This window comes from Paroedura picta, chromosome 6, assembly GCF_049243985.1.
Source record: "Paroedura picta isolate Pp20150507F chromosome 6, Ppicta_v3.0, whole genome shotgun sequence".
Taxonomy (NCBI): domain Eukaryota; kingdom Metazoa; phylum Chordata; class Lepidosauria; order Squamata; family Gekkonidae; genus Paroedura; species Paroedura picta.
The window spans coordinates 113,840,882-113,857,173 of NC_135374.1; positions in this window are offsets into that span (position 1 = coordinate 113,840,882).

Sequence of the window (16,292 nt, forward strand, 5' to 3'; positions counted from 1 at the left end):
CACTGCAGAAAGTGATCCAGTAGGAGTTGGTGTCTTTTTCCAAACGAGGACACACTACGAAATGGTACTCCCATGTCATATCATAGAACCTTTAGGGCAGGGGTAGTCAAACTGCGGCCCTCCAGATGTCCATGGACTACAATTCCCAGGAGCCCCCTGCCAGCATTCGCTGGCAGGGGGCTCCTGGGAATTGTAGTCCATGGACATCTGGAGGGCCGTAGTTTGACTACCCCTGCTTTAGGGAAACCTCTTCCAGTCTGGTTAGTTGATGGAGGGGAAGAAGAGGAGGAGGAACAGGAGAGGGGGTTTTTATACCCTGCTTCTCATTACTCGAAGAAATCCAAAAGCAGTTTTCAAAAACCTTTCACCTCCTGTGAGGTAAGTGGGGCTGAGACAGCTGTAAAACTGCTCTGCAAGAACAGGTCCAAGAGAACTGTGACTAGCCCAGGGTCACTCAGCTGGCTGCATGTGGAGGAACAGAGAATCAAATGCCAATTCTCTGGGGTGGAGGCAACTGATGTCAATTTATTATGTCAGTTCCTGAATAAAGCTTTCTCTCCACTTTAATCAGATTGTGCACTTTTGCTGCATTCCTCTGCCAACAGCAGTCAGTGGCATCTCTTCAAGAAGTGGTCACAAGACAAGCAGTCATGGAAGGCGCAAAGCGGTGAGTAGAATCAGAGACGGGGCATTGTCGGGGGGCAGGAGGTTTCTGGATGCAAGAAAATCCAAGGGCTGGCCAAACGGTGGCTCTCCAGATGGCCATAGACTACAATTCCCATGAGCCCCCTCATGGGGGCTCATGGGAATTGTAGTCCCTGGACATCTGGAGGGCCACTGTTTGCCCACCCCTGTGCAAGATTATGAGAAGAAATTAGTTGGATTTGGAAAATAACCCACCCACACCTGCCCATGTCCCCAAATGGACTCTTAAGGGCACCAAGATACTTTAAATCTGCGTATATTTGTATCACTTGTCTAACTTTTTTTTAACTAGGCCCTCGACAGATCATGTGCTTCTGTGCACATCACCCTGGGTAATGGTGGGAACCAAAGAGATCAGAATCACTCATTTCGGGGAGAAAATGATTCAGCGCCATTGCTTCTCGCTAGCGGGAGGTGACAATTAGCGCGAGACAAGTTAAAAAATGAAAAGCACTCACTTTCTATCTCCAAAGAGTTAAAGACAAATGTCTAATTAACTATTTATTAAAAATGTATGATTGGATTTTTGCAAGGATATCAATACACGACAAACATTTTTGATATTAGCCTCATTTGTTTCATTCCTTCGAGGAACGGGCGAAGGGGTGGGGGAGATAGAGAAGGATCCTGCATTAAGCAAGAGTCGAGCTTAGAACAGGCAGGGCCTGCCCCCCCCCATCCCTACACACACATTACTGCAAGGGAGCTGTGTGCAATTTAAAAATAAGATAGACCTATCTGTTTGAGTGCCTACTGGCTTGTAAGCAGTGACAAGCGGAAGGTGCCAGAATGGAAGTCATATGGGCCCGGAATTCCCCTTCTGTTGACCACAGAAGGCAAAGGAATAATCCATCACGAACAGAATGTGTGCCATACTTTGTTCATTAGCATTTAAAGAGGCTGTTTGGCATGAGAATACAGAGACGATTCTTGCAAGAACTTGGCGGCAGAAGGTTTGTCACTTAATGACAATCCACAGCTTTTTCAATAAGGCGCTAAATGTTCCTGATGCGAGGGATGCAATATTTGCGAGCCTTTTCATCCCCACCCTCCCGTCTAGGCCAGGTTTTCGTTTCACGGCCACCGATTTGTGGATGCGGGCAGCGCTGAAAATAAAAATAGATCTGTTGGCAGCTGGTCGAGGAATTGGAACCAAATTAGAAGCAATGTGGGTGTGATCGAAAATATCTTTGTGTTTGCCCCCAAAACACCAGAAAGCATTTCATGTCTCTAACCCAGAGACCTAAATGTTGGCAGAGGAATAGCAGAGAAGGGATAACTGCGGTGAAGATAGCACAAGGCAACAGACCAATGTTATTGTAGTCTATGAGCCAGGACTTCAGATTTTGGATACTGGTACTACCTCAGGGAAACAAAGACTCATTATTATTTTTGGCAAGCTCAGGAAAGGGATGGGAAATGGGGGGGGGGGTAAACAGTTCATTGCACTTTGCCTTCTCTATTGTATCACTAAATTTTTTCTAGCCGTATGACTGAGTTTGCCAATACTTAGACCTCTTTCATTGTTCAGGAGAGTTTATATTAATTGTTTCTTTTTTAAGACTGGTGCGACAGACAGTCAAGGGTTAAGGCCTCACAAAGTCTGAGAACCTTTGAGTGACAGGCTGTTCAAACAGAATTCTAAGACAAGCGTCAGTTAAGAAATGACAGTTGGGGATTGACAGTTGAAGAAGAGATGGTTTAGCACTGACTGAGGGGAAGGAGGCAAAAAGGAGAGGATAACTGAAGATCCCCCATTCAATCTGGAAAGGGACAGAGCTTCTAGTGAAGCGAAGTAATCCCTGCTCAGTGAAAAGGAAGATAACTCTTTGAAATAGGGGTGATCCCTGGTCTGTGTATATAGGATTTCAGGAACTTAATTTCACTGGAATTATCAGTGAAACTAAGAAACCTATGCTTGTAAGTTAAAGTAAAAATTAAAGTCTCTCTCCTCAAAGTTTCAAAGACCTTGTGGAAAAATGAAAACACTTGGGCCTATTATGCACGGCCGCTGAAACGGTGGCATGGAGAACGAGGAGGAGGAAGAAGCGAAGCAAACCGATTATGCACGGGACGGAACACAACGGCGGCAAAACCCAGAGTATCCGATTATGCACGCAGATACTCCGGAGCCGCTTCTGGTTGCGCCCTGGTCCCGGGAAGCTCCACTTTCTTCCGCATCTCGCTAATGTGGCTTTTTCGGCGGCATACTTTGACTCTGCACCCGGTTGTCGCCTGCAGCGTGCATAATTGGTGATTTTAGCCGCCACCATTCCACCCTGAATGCAGACTTTCCACTCCATGCATAATGGGCCTTGTTGGCAACATATTATCTGGATCTAGTGTGTTGACAAAGTTACCTCAGTTTTTATTATTGGTTCACTTGATCCATCCTACCAATGATTCCACTTGACTTTTCCCTCACCAAATTAAATAAACTATTTTGTTTATTTTTGAACTTTCCAAAGCCTCTTGTATATCCTTACAGAAGTAAAGTATAAGTCTTTGTCTGTTCCCTCATGTCCCTGGGCTGGGTCAGCATCAAATCAAAATATATAATAATATGACAGGGTAGGATAGCCACAGTCCAACAGATAAGAAGAAAATAGATGTAGGGGCTGTTCAGCAAGCAAGAAAGAAAAAACAAAGCGAAATTCCTTTGTTTGAGGAAGGGACGAGGACAAGATCACTATGCCTGATTAAGTCAAAGTTGTCCTGATCTGATAGTCCAGCCTAGCCGAATCTGATCTGATCTTGGAAACTAAGCAGGGTCAACCAGGGCTAGTAAATGGATGGGAGACCTCCAAGTAATACCAGAGTCATGATGTGGGGCAGGCTATGGCAAATCACCTCTGAATGTCTCTTGCCTTAAAAACTCCAGGGAGTCACCACAAATCAGCCATGACTCTGGGCAGAAAAAAAAGTCACAGTCATGACTCCTGTACATTATTTGCACTTGCACTACACTATCCCTTGTGGCGGAGGGCGTTTCTTCAGTGCTAGGTTCTTCTACCTTGCAGAAGACCCAGTTGCAATATATGGCTGTGAAAGTTGGACCATAAGGAAGGCCCAGCGTCAAAGAACTGAGGCTTTTGAACTCTGGTGCAGGAGAAGACTCCTGCGAGTCCCTTGGACTGCAAGGAGAACAAACCGGTCAGTCCTATAGGAGATCAGCCCTGCCTGCTCCTTAGAAGGCCAGATCCTGAAGATGAAACTCCAATACTTTGGCCACCTCATGAGAAGGAAGGACTCCCTGGAGAAGAGCCTAATGCTGGGAGCGATTGAGGGCAAAAGAAGAAGGGGACGACAGAGAACGAGGTGCCTGGATGGAGTCACTGAAGCAGTAGGTGCAAACTTAAATGGACTCCAGGGCATGGTAGAGGACAGGAAGGCCTGGAGGATCATTGTTCATGGGGTCGTGATGGGTCAGACATGACCACACCTAACAACAACAAAGCATCTTTCAATGTGCACAGAGTGTCTTAACACCAGAAGAATACGCTAACAGTAGAAGAATGCCTCCATAATGGATTAACAGTAGTCCAAGAGGAAGGCAAGTATAGGACCCAAGTACTGAACAAGGCTTGCCAACTCTGGTTTCTGACATTCCAGTAGATTTAAGGAAGGGGAGATGGACCTCAGCAGGGTATAGTGGCAACCCTACCCTGCAGCCATTTCCTCCTGGGGAACTAACCACTGTAGTTGGGAGATCAGGTGTGTTTCTGGGAGATCTGCAGGCCCTACCTGGAGGTTGGCCACCTTCTGTCCAAAATCTACATTAAGACAATTAAGATCTCATCTTTCTCATGAGGGAAGCAACATTCACTTGAAGTCACAACCAGGACTTGTCATTACATCCTAAGCCAGGAGTGGGCAGACTATGGCTCTCCAGATGTCCACGGACTACAATTCTCATGAATGCCTGCCAGTACCTGCAAAGGCTCATGGGGATTGTAGTCCACAGGCATCTGGAGAGCTACAGTCTGTGTACCCCTGTCCTAATGTATTTTCCTTTCTCCTTTTAAACATTTTTATTTAGGAGATTGTGTTTTTGTTTTGGGGATGGAGGATTCCAGTAGACTTGAAAACATGTGCGCTCTTACAAGTCATGTTGTTTGTCCTAATCTAAAGTATTATGGAGATTGTATCAATTTTTTTTAAGAAAGATTTTTTTTACCTCTGGCAGCCTCTGTATCTTCCTTGATCTTAAATACGTTATCTGAACATTCCATAAATTAAATTATAAAGTTCATAAATTAAAAAGTCTGCTAGAAATTAATATGAAGACTAATTTTATACCCTTGTACAATGAGTAATGTCTCGGGGCCGATTCAAGACCTTTTGCAGTTTTCTTAGCACTTTATTAATCAGTTTGTGATAGGAAAATGCATGGCCACTCCCATTTTCTTTCTAGTGAAAAAGTACATCATTAGCGCACTGCCTCTAAACCAGTTTTTAAAAGCCTACTTGAGAGATCTATTTTATCTTATTCAGATATCTCACACATGCCATCTGCTTGCTTCAAATAGCAATGATCATTCCGGCCTTTTGACAATTGGGATGTGATCATCATGAGCCTCTTGTGGCGCAGACTGGTAAGGCAGCAGACATGTAGTCTGAAAGCTCTGCCCATGAGGCTGGGAGTTCGATCCCAGCAGCCGGCTCAAGGTCGACTCAGCCTTCCATCCTTCCGAGGTCGGTAAAATGAGTACCCAGCTTGCTGGGGGGGTAAACGGTAATGACTGGGGAAGGCACTGGCAAACCACCCCGTATTGAGTCTGCCATGAAAACGCTAGAGGGCATCACCCCAAGGGTCAGACATGACCCGGTGCTTGCACAGGGGATACCTTTACCTTTATGTGATCATCTGCCATATATACTTCCTAAAACTGCTTTACCATATAGATCAGTGGCCCCAGCATTATCTGGAAGTTATGTAAGCACTTGGGGTGGGGGGGATCCTCTGTTTGGGGGCAAGACTCTATAGTAAGAAGTTAACACTACCATAGGGGTTTAGCCCACAAAACAGAGCATTGCCCCTAAAGCAGGGGTAGTCAAACTGCGGCCCTCCAGATGTCCATGGACTACAATTCCCAGGAGCCCCTGCCAGCAAACGCTGGCAGGGTCTCATGGGAATTGACGTCCAGGGACATCTGGAGGGCCGCAGTTTGACTACCCCTGCAACATTTTAGGTAAAGAATTGTATTGTTATCTGCATCCTGATACCTTTCCTCTTCATCATTCAAGGATACCAGAGTCCTCTGTGAAGAATAGAAGACCTCCCAACACAAAGCACAGCTGCCAGCTGGTGCTCCTTCAAGGGACTGCCCAGAAGACAGAAGGCAGAAAGACTGAAGCCGTGGTTTTCCCAAAGACAACAGGCCTGGATTGTTACTTGTTGGTTGTTATTGGATATGCTTAGTTATTGTTCCAAATATGATGTCTTCTGAAGCTGGTTTAGAGTTATTTCCATAAATGCAGGTGTGACAAGCACCAATTATGCATGGCAGCAGCTACTCCATGCTGCCGCTGTGCTGTTGCACATGCTGTGCTGTTCCCCGTGTATGCACGGAGGCAGGGCATGCAGGGCTGCCCTGGCATAGCTCGCATACATGCGCTTTGTGCCGGACCCAGGAGACCCGGGATGCTGCCGGCCATGTTAAGTGGAAGCAGCTGGGGGGGAGGTGGGGAGGGGTTGGGGGGAGTGGGGGGATGGGACCCCTCCATACGCCATGGCAGGGGCAGGGCGTTGCCCCTGCTGGCTCCACGGCTCCGCAGAGCCCGCAGGGGTCTGCGGTGTCCCTGTAGGTCGGGGCCGGGTGAGCCGAAAGGCCCGGCGCTGTCCATTATGCACAGTGCCGGCCTTCCTCAGCCCCTGCCACTGCCCGGCATATCCAGGAAGCTGCAGAAGTTCACGCGTTTGGATAACATGGGCCTTCTGTAGCCCTGGGCCGGGACGTGCCCGTGCTGGAAGCAGCGGCATTATCAGGGATTTTCCCGGAAGCACTGCCGCCGCCAGCATGGGTGTTCTGCCCCGTGCATAGTGGGTCAAGGTGGGAACACACTGTCATAGGCGTAAACTCTCTCCTTCTTTAATAAAAACAACATACATATTTGATATTGCTGCTTAAACTGAATAGGACACATAGTCATGTCACACTTATTTCCTGCATGGTCTGATGGATCTGGTAACCCTAGCTTTACATGTTGACTTCACATCCAGGTGAAACCAATACATGACATCAGAGTGTCATTCTACACTCTTGAAATGCCAAGATATTGGCAGAGAACTTCTACAGGGTTGGTTGACATGCTGACAGGTTTTTGGCCAGGAGTGATGTTGTTCCCCAGTGCCACAGCATGTCCACTTAGCACTGTCCTCCCATGACACCAAAGGTGAGTGTGGGTGAGACCGTCTGGTGGTAGGAGAACACCCGCCCAATGTGGGCTATGGGCATCCCTAGGATAGAGGCTAACGATACATGTACAGCATACATGTTAAAGGTGCTTGCTTGCAATTGAACCCTAACATTATTTTCTATGTCGGGCACCTTTAGGTGAAGAGACTCCAGACCCGAAAATCAAGGAAGGAGATAAGTTCCCTCCAGTCTTCTCTGCTCTAAGAGACCCCTGTCATGATGTTCCAAAACTAGATGTTAAGTTACCCCACTCGTTTTCTGTTGTCTTTACACCTCTCCCCAAAGCTGCAGCTCATCTAGAACTATGAGTGTCTAAATAAAAGCGGTAAGGGGTCCTGGGAGGAGTTTGGAGTTAAGGGTTATGGGCCAATCAGGTTGATCACTGGTGCCTGTACACCCACTAGCTGCCCGATATAATTAGAACTTCCACCCCTTGAAGACAAAGTCCACTACTTGAAGACAAAGTCCATCAACAACTTTCTGGTTTAAGAAAACACTGATGAAAGGATTCAAGATCTGAAAAAAATCCAATATAATTATATTTGTCTATTGCAATCACTGTGATTTTTAAAAATATACATTCAGTTCAGGTCCATTACTTTGTTAATATTGTGCTTCTTAAAGAAATGTGGGGTCTGTTGAACAATACTGAATGAAAATTCTCCAGCTATATGAAAATAAGACCTATTTAGGAATCATATGCAATAACATTGCGACTTTGTTTATAATAAACACTTTAAAAGACTAATATTTTCCCCCATAAATACTCTAAGTAGGATGATCTATGAGATTTCTAATTTATTCTTGTTTAAAATTTAACCATGCTTTTTTAAAGCATATCAATTTTGTTAATACCATGTAATTAAAACATGTCAGTGCACAGCAAGTTTTAGTCTAAATTAATGACTATGAGAATTATTTTAATTAAATAACCAATTATAGAAAAATCGCAAGCATGAGAGCTGACATTTAAATGAATTTCATTTAAATTGCTTCTTAACATTGTTCCATCTAGGACACTAATGCAAAATGAACTATTGTATCAACATAGATTATCACTACTTTTTTTTCCTCCATGCACATAATGTATTCATATTCAATCAGTGGAACAAAGAGGGATATTTTCGTATTGATCTGAAGCTTCTATTAACTAAACACAGCAAAGTGAGGTAAGGAGAAGCAGAAAAACATCATAATTCTCCATTCTGTCCTCCTGCATTTCTCTGGCTTTAATATACCCTTCACTGTTTGTTTCCTCTGTTCTGCTTAGATTTGTGTCTTCGGGATGATACGGAATGAGAAATGAAATCGTCTTTTGTTTCCTAAGGAATCTAACAGCAATTTGAGAGTGGGCGAGGGGGGGGGAGAAGCTCTTGGAAAATTTAAATTAAGCCCCCCCCCCTCCGCCCCAGCAGATTTTCTTGTTTCATTCCTAACAGAAGCTGGCACTTAACCCCTGTGAAAGTGAAAGACAAGTTAATCAAAAGGGCTGGTAATGACAGGATGGGTCCCAGGTAAGGTCTCCAGCCTCCGAAGAGCCAGCTTGATGTAGAGGTTAGGAGAGATGGCCTCTGATCCAAAGAATCAAGTTTGATTCCCTCACTCCTCCTCCACATGAAGGCAGCTGGGCGACCTTGGGCCAGTCCCAGTTCTATCAGAGCTCTCTCAACCCCACCTGCCTCACAGGGTATCTGTTGTGGGGAGAGGAATGGAAGGCAATAAGAAGGGTAGGTGATTGTAAGCTACATTGAGACAGGGGTAGTCAACCTGTGGTCCGCCAGATGTTGGACTACAATTCAATTGTAGTTCATGGACATCTGGAGGACCACAGGTTGAGTACCGCTGCATTGAGACACATGAGGCCTTCAGAGTAACCTTGGGTCAGTCACAGATTTTTCAAAACTCTCTCAGCCCCATCTACCTCACAGGGTGTTCTGTTGTAGGGGGAGAAAGGGAAGGTGATTGTAAACCACCTTGAGATTCCTTTGGTAGTAAAAAGCAGAATCCAAAAACTAGCTCTTATTCTTATTCTTCTCCAAATGGGGCCTTGAGTTCGGCCCAACCTCTAGGTAAGGGCTGGAGAGCTGGAATTACAACTGAGCTGCAGACTACATAAGCCTCTTCTTTATCATTGACTTTTTGACTTTAGTAGTAGTAGTAGTAGTAGTAGTAGTAGTAGTAGTAGTAGTAGTAGTAGTAGTAGTAGTAGTAGTAGTATTTTATTTAGATTTATTAACCGCCACTCCCGGACCACACCAGCTCCTGGCAGTTTACATAAAAACCTATAAAACATAAGTAATCTAATAATATTAATTGGCAGCCTAATCCCATCTATTCCTTCCAGTCCAAACCCAGTAAACCACCCATAGAATCATAGAGTTGGAAGGGACCTCCAGGGTCATCTAGTCCAACCCCCTGTTCAATGCAGGAACTCACAACTACCTCCCGACCCACAGTGATCCCAATTTCATGCCCAAATGATCCCTCCCTGCTGGTTTAGGGTGTGAATCTGCCCAAAGCAGCTGGAAGGGGAAGGGAACCCATGGGTGGTTGGGTCCCAACATCCCCTTCAGTCACAGCCTGCCCAGGCTGCCTGGGCAAAGCCCAGCCAGCATTTTAGGTGGTGCAAAAGTCATGCCGGGCTGGCCTCCTGCTATAGAGTGACCCCTGCTATAGAGGAATTACAGATGGTGATGTTAATATTAGTAGACCCCTACAAATTTGAAAGTATGCAACCAGTTTGGGATTGAATTATATACCCAAGAAAATAGGAGACTAAGTTATTTCCAACAAACATTACAATATCAAAAATTCACTGATGAAGGAAGCGAAAATGAACTATACCTGAGAATCCATTTTGAAATTGTTTGGAACATTGTGATATTTTGAACATTAAATCACTTTGCCATCGCCAGCTTGAGACTTATTTCTTCTACTTTTTCACAGACTTATTTCTTCTACTTTTCACTTATATTCAGTTTCTGCTCTACTAAGACCCCCAGATCCTTTTCACACATACTACAGCCAAGACAAGTCTCACCCATCCTGCAGTGATGCATTTGATTTTTCCTGCCTAAAAGCAGAAATTTACATTATTCACTATCGAAATTCATTTTATTCATTTTAGCCCAGTTTTCCAGCCTGTCAAGATTATCCTGAATCCTGATTCTGCCTTCTGCCTTCTGGTGTGTTTGCTACCCCTCCCAGTTTAGTATCAACTGCAAATTTAAGGCACCATCCCCAAATCTCCAGGTATTTCTCAAGTCTAAGTTGGCACCCCAAGCCTAGATCCCCCTTGGGCCCTCCACACTTGTGTCATTAGCTGAAGCTTTCCTAAAATTTACACACATGTATGTACATGCATATGTATTCCTGTCACAATAAGTATGTAAATTCATTATTACAAAAACGTTTGTTCCCAGGCCTTATTGAAAGTGCTGCGGTTAACCTTTATAGGGGGTTCAAACTGTGGTTTGTTTTCAGAGCTGAACTGATTTACTGTAATTGCAAGCAGAACTCAGGCTCCAAAGGCAAGGAGATGGGAACAGACTTTGTAAGTGCCAAGAGGCTGAAAACCAAAAGCAGGCAAGCAGGTCCAGTCAGAGTTCAATGGATTTCTTTGCAAGGCTCAAACCACAGTTTGAACTGGAAACCACCATTAGCACAAACCGTGGATTACCACGATACCTGAAATGAGCCAACAATCTCATTTGGCTGCTCCCATTGAAATTGTACTCTCCTAAGGCTCCATGAGCCTCTTGTGGCGCAGAGTGGTAAGGCAGCAGACACGCAGTCTGAAAGCTCTGCCCATGAAGCTGGAGTTCAATCCCAGCAGCCGGCTCAAGGTTGACTCAGCCTTCCATCCTTCCGAGGTCGGTAAAATGAGTACCCAGCTTGCTTGCTGGGGGGTAAACGGTAATGACTGGGGAAGGCACTGGCAAACCACCCCGTATTGAGTCTGCCATGAAAACACTAGAGGGCGTCACCCCAAGGGTCAGACATGACCTGGTGCTTGCACAGGGGATACCTTTACCTTTAGGGCCCCATGAATCCTTAATCTGGCTCTGATACTACAGGCCCCATAAATCCTGAAATCATTCATGGTTGAGAAACCCCTGAAATATTCTTCAGGCTTCAAGAAACCCCAGAAATGGTGCAATCCTGCAGAGTATGGTTGTTAGCTTTGTATATGCCCATCAGAGGTCCCTCCCCTTCCTACACCCTCCCCTTCCTACACCCATTATTGGCCATTTTGGGAGGGGCTGGTGTGGCCTTACATGGTCATATCACTCGATTTAAGACATTTTAAAAATAAATATAACAAAATTTACTCCCAGCCACTCAGGAAACCCTTATAGGGCCATTAAGGAGAAAGAGAAAGAGGAAGAGGAAGAGGAGGACTACAACAACAACAACAACAACAACAACAACAACAACAAGAGAGCCCTGATATTACTGCTCGGTCAGAACAGCTTTATCAGTGCTGTGATGAGCCCAAGGTCATCCAGATGGTTGCATGTGGGGGAGCACAGAATCAAACCCAGCTCACCAGATTAGATGTCCTAACCACTACACGAAGCTGGATCTTTAGTAAAACACTAACCACCATCCCTAAATCTCCAGTTATTTCCCAAGTCTGAGTCGGCACCCCAGGCCTAGGTTGGGAAAGCCTGATCCACCCTGTCCAGGAGCTAGGAATGCTGACCTCTAGGTGGGATTTGGGGATCCGACAAAATGACAGCTTATCTCAAGACTACATAGATCAGTTCCCCTGGAGAAAATGAGTGCTTTGGAGGGTGGGCTGTATGGCATTGTACCCCACTGAGGTCCCTGTCCTCCCCAGGCTCCATCCCTCAAAGAGTTTCCCAATCTGGATCTGACAACCATCCCACCCATCCCCCACCAGTGGCCAGAGAGGAACCTGGTAACCCTACTGAGAGCAGCTTCCAGAAGGCCTCCATATCACCTCCTAATTAATCCTTTCAGAAGGAGATCCTGGGGATTATACCTGCAGTTTCAAGTTGCCAGGTCTACTGGTCCAGAGACACCTCAGCCCCCCCATCCCAAATCACTCTCATCTGAACCCAGGAGAACATCATGATGTGCAGATGTCAGCTGAAAGTGACATCAGCACACTGGGATCATGGAAGGGAGAACATTCTGGTTTGGAGGCAAAACTCTATGGTGCTGACATGCTCTTCCACCAGGCATACGGTTGAGGCCAGGGCGGGACCCGCTATTCAATCTGAGATCCCCTATGACCAGATCTTTTAATAAATAGATCTGTCTCCCCGCTCTCACCAGTAAGACAGTGAGAATGTTGGCCCTGGCTGGTCGAGGGGGTGAGCTTAGTTGGTAGTTTTTCCCCCTGCCGTCTTGTTACATTTAGTAATAGTAATTATGGGTATTTATGGGTTTTATTGTGTTTTTATTTTTGTATTGTGTAAACTGCTGTGAGCCCAATTGGGAACAGCGGTATACAAATTGAATGAATGAATGAATGAATGAATGAATGAATGAATGAATGAATGAATGAATGAATGAATGAATGAATGAATGAATGAATGAATGAATTCTGGGCGACATTAGCATGTTGTGGTGCCCCTCGCCACTCCCGGAACACTCCTGCCCATTCCCCTCCAGGAGCACCAAAGGACCCTACTGGGCTTTCTGTATGTGAAGCAGATGCTATACTGCTGAGCCATGTCCCAACATATTACTATATTTTCTGTGTCTGCTGTTTCCATACATAAGGTTGTGAAAATATATGTATCTATTGCAGCGACAGTTTTATTTAAACAAAAAAAATTATTATTCATGAGCTTTCTGGAACAAATGTGTCCTCAAGTGATGCTGGATGACCTCACTTTGCACTGCCCAAACGAGCCTCAAAGCAGCTTACATCCGCCTTCTCTTTCCTCTCCCAACAACAAACACCCTGTGAGGTGGGTGGGGCTGAGAGAGCTCTGACAGAGCTCGATCAGAACAGCACCATCAGGGCTGTGATGAATCCAAGTCACCTAGTTGGCTGTATGTGGAAGAGCCGGAAATCATACCCCTCTCACCAGATGAGAAGCCACTGCTCTTAACTACTACACAACGCTAGCTCGGTGTACCTCTTTGAGACACCAACTGTACCTCTTGGGAATTCCATGGTTTAGGATCAGCTGAGAAGTCCAAAAACCTGAAAGTGCAGCAAGCCCAATGCTAGGATCTTACCATTCATGCAGGTTCATATGGCAAAGATGGGCTTCAGATGTCGCCCACTTGATATCAGATTGTCTTTGATATTTGGTCAATTAAAAGGGGGGCTGTGTCTCAACAAAGACATGACGATCAACTGAAGTTCCTGAACTGAGCCTCTGTCCCTTCTTGGAGACCAGAGATAAGGAGACGCAGGCCCATTCCGCATACACTGGATAATGCACTTTCAGTGTGCTTTTGCAGCTGGATTTTTCTGTGCAGAACAGGAAAATCTACTTCGAAAGTCCATTGAAAGCACATTATCTAGCATGTGCAGATTGAGCCTTTGTTGAGGGGTTTGGCTTCAGAATGAACCTTTCTTGTGGTGCCCCTTCGTGCATTTTCCAGCTCTGTGAGTACACTGTTATTTGAGGGTGCAACTAAACCGTACTCATAACATGAGTCAGGCTGAAGGAAATTCCTCCTGCCCCTGTGGTACACTTGGAACCAGATCCAACCCTGAAGTGCTTGGGAACTATCATTTCCCAGTTGGATGCAACATGTCACGTGAGTCGTCTAGTTGAGCCATAAGAAGTGTTTGTGGCAGGAAAGAAGAAGGAAGGAGATGAGGTTCTTTCAATATGGCAGGGAACCCAAATTAACCTAGATTCACTGGGAATAAGCCCTATGTATAGCCTAGGTTTGTGAGAACACAGGTCTCTCTCTTCATACTGCAAATGTTTAACATGGAAAGGGGTTTCCAGCCTTCAGCTGCAGCCTGGAAGTATCCCAGAATTAAAATGACCCCTATTGTTGTTGGCAGGTAAGAGGGCAGTGTTAGTGGAATAAGGACGCAACACTTCTTTTGTTTGGCTTAGATAGGCCACAGCTTTTATTTAACAAACATGCCTCCCAGAAGGAGGGTTGGTGCTGCCTGGACAATGAGCCACCTGAGCAGCCAGCCGGCTGCTACCCCAAGAGCCACCAATAAGGAGCCCATCACTACTCCCCGCTGGGATACAGGTCTCCTTATGTGGATCATCTAAATGGGAGACGACCCTGCTGGGGGAGCCAAAGGGCGCAAACCTCCTTGGCAGCCCCCAGAGCCGCCTGGTCAATAACGAGCCACATTAACCTACCTCGCTGGGTAGGCCTGCTCGTGACTTACCACCCCTTTAAAGGGGCCCCTCCCCTTGTGGGGAGACCGATCGCACACCGGCTCCCCACTAAACAGGCTCATTATCCAGTGCAGACCCCGCTGTGACAAACATACAACAACAAGCAACAAAATTAGGGAGGGAGGGCAACTTGAGCCGTCTCGGCAAGAGGCGGGAAAACGCCCCAGGCAGCGTCCTAAATCGGCCGCTCCTGGCCCCGCCTCTTGCCGCGCGCGCTGGAACGCAGCGCGCGCGAGGCCCCTCCAGCTGGGCCCGCTTGTGCTGCCTCCTTGCCCGCTCACCCTCCACCCTCCAAAAAGTAGCCCGGGTAAGTCCGGGCCGCCTATTGTTGTTGTTGTTGTTGTTGTTGTTGTCATTGTCGTTGTCATTGTTTCTGTTGTTGTTGTTGTTGTTATTATTATTATTATTATTATTATTTGGACTTATTGCCTGCCACTCTCATGACTGGCGCGTGGCAGGTTACATTTTGTCCATATTAAAACCCTACTAAAACCATAACAGACATACCTCCATATACAACAGACTCCTAAAAACATTTAAAAGAACATGGCAGACTGCACCCCACTAACCCCTCAAAAGAAAACTAATACAGGAGCAGGAGGAGGGAGCACAGATCTCACCTAGCGAGTGCTATGCTCTTAACACTGAGGGGGCCCATCAGATCTTCCTTGCCACACCAGCCTCAACCATAGACCTGGCAGAAGAGCTCCATTATGCAGGCCCCGCAGAAGGCTGAAAGCTCCCTAGACTACAGATCAGTTCCTCTGGAGAAAATGGCTGCTTTGGAGGGTAGCCTTATACCCCATTGTAGTTCTTCCTCTCCACAAATCCTACCTTCCCCCAAATCTTCAGGAATTTCCTAATCTGGAACTGGCCAACCCTAACAAACCCTGACCAAACACAGGAGTGTGGTACTATTAAAAAGGTGGAACAGTGTGCAGCTTTTCATCCCAGCTGAAACAATACGGCTCGAAACAATTCGAGTAAATCCGAAATCTACAATTACGAGCCCTCTCCTTGTCCTCGAATTACACGTACTGCAGCTTTAAAGCTATGAATAAAAAAAAGGGGGGGGGAGCCTTCGTGCATTTTTTTTCATTGATTAACCAGTAATGTTATATATAAATAATGTATTTGACGGCATGGCAGCCCACTTGGGATATTATGGCATTTACTACAAAATAGGATACCACATGCAACTGAGCAACCCGAGCAAATTAAACATCTTTCCTTGGTAACTTTAGCATTTTTATTAGGCAATAAACATCACAGTGAGGGGGGGGGGAGCAAATGTAGATATTTTCAGCAGTATTAACTTAATCTAGTGTTATCGAGAGGGACGATGTAATATTTTATTTTCTTTAAGCCATACTGTAAAACTCTGCTTGAAACAAATGCCTGTCTTGCTCTCTATCTCTCTCTGTGTCTTTGCCTTGGCTGCCTCCCAAGGGATTGAAACTAGGGTTCCCTTTGGGGAGTACGTATTTTAAAGATAAGTGTGCATTTTATTGGGTTAAATCTAAAACCACTCATATTATTAACAAGAAATGCTCCCACAAAGTGTTCAAATTGTGCCACCTTGGCTACGGGCCCATTTCTGAGCTGGAGTGGGTTCCAGGCACGCTCCCCCATGTTCACACTGTCCACCATACATGTACCAATGCAGAGCCTTCCAACCTGTGCTGAAGACCACGTATTTTGGGCAACTGGCTTCAACAGCACGGTGTGAGACCATCAGGAGAGCAACAGTCAGTCTCACCATTATCTCCATCTCTCTTCTGCTTGACCCGAGAGAAGTGAAATTGGC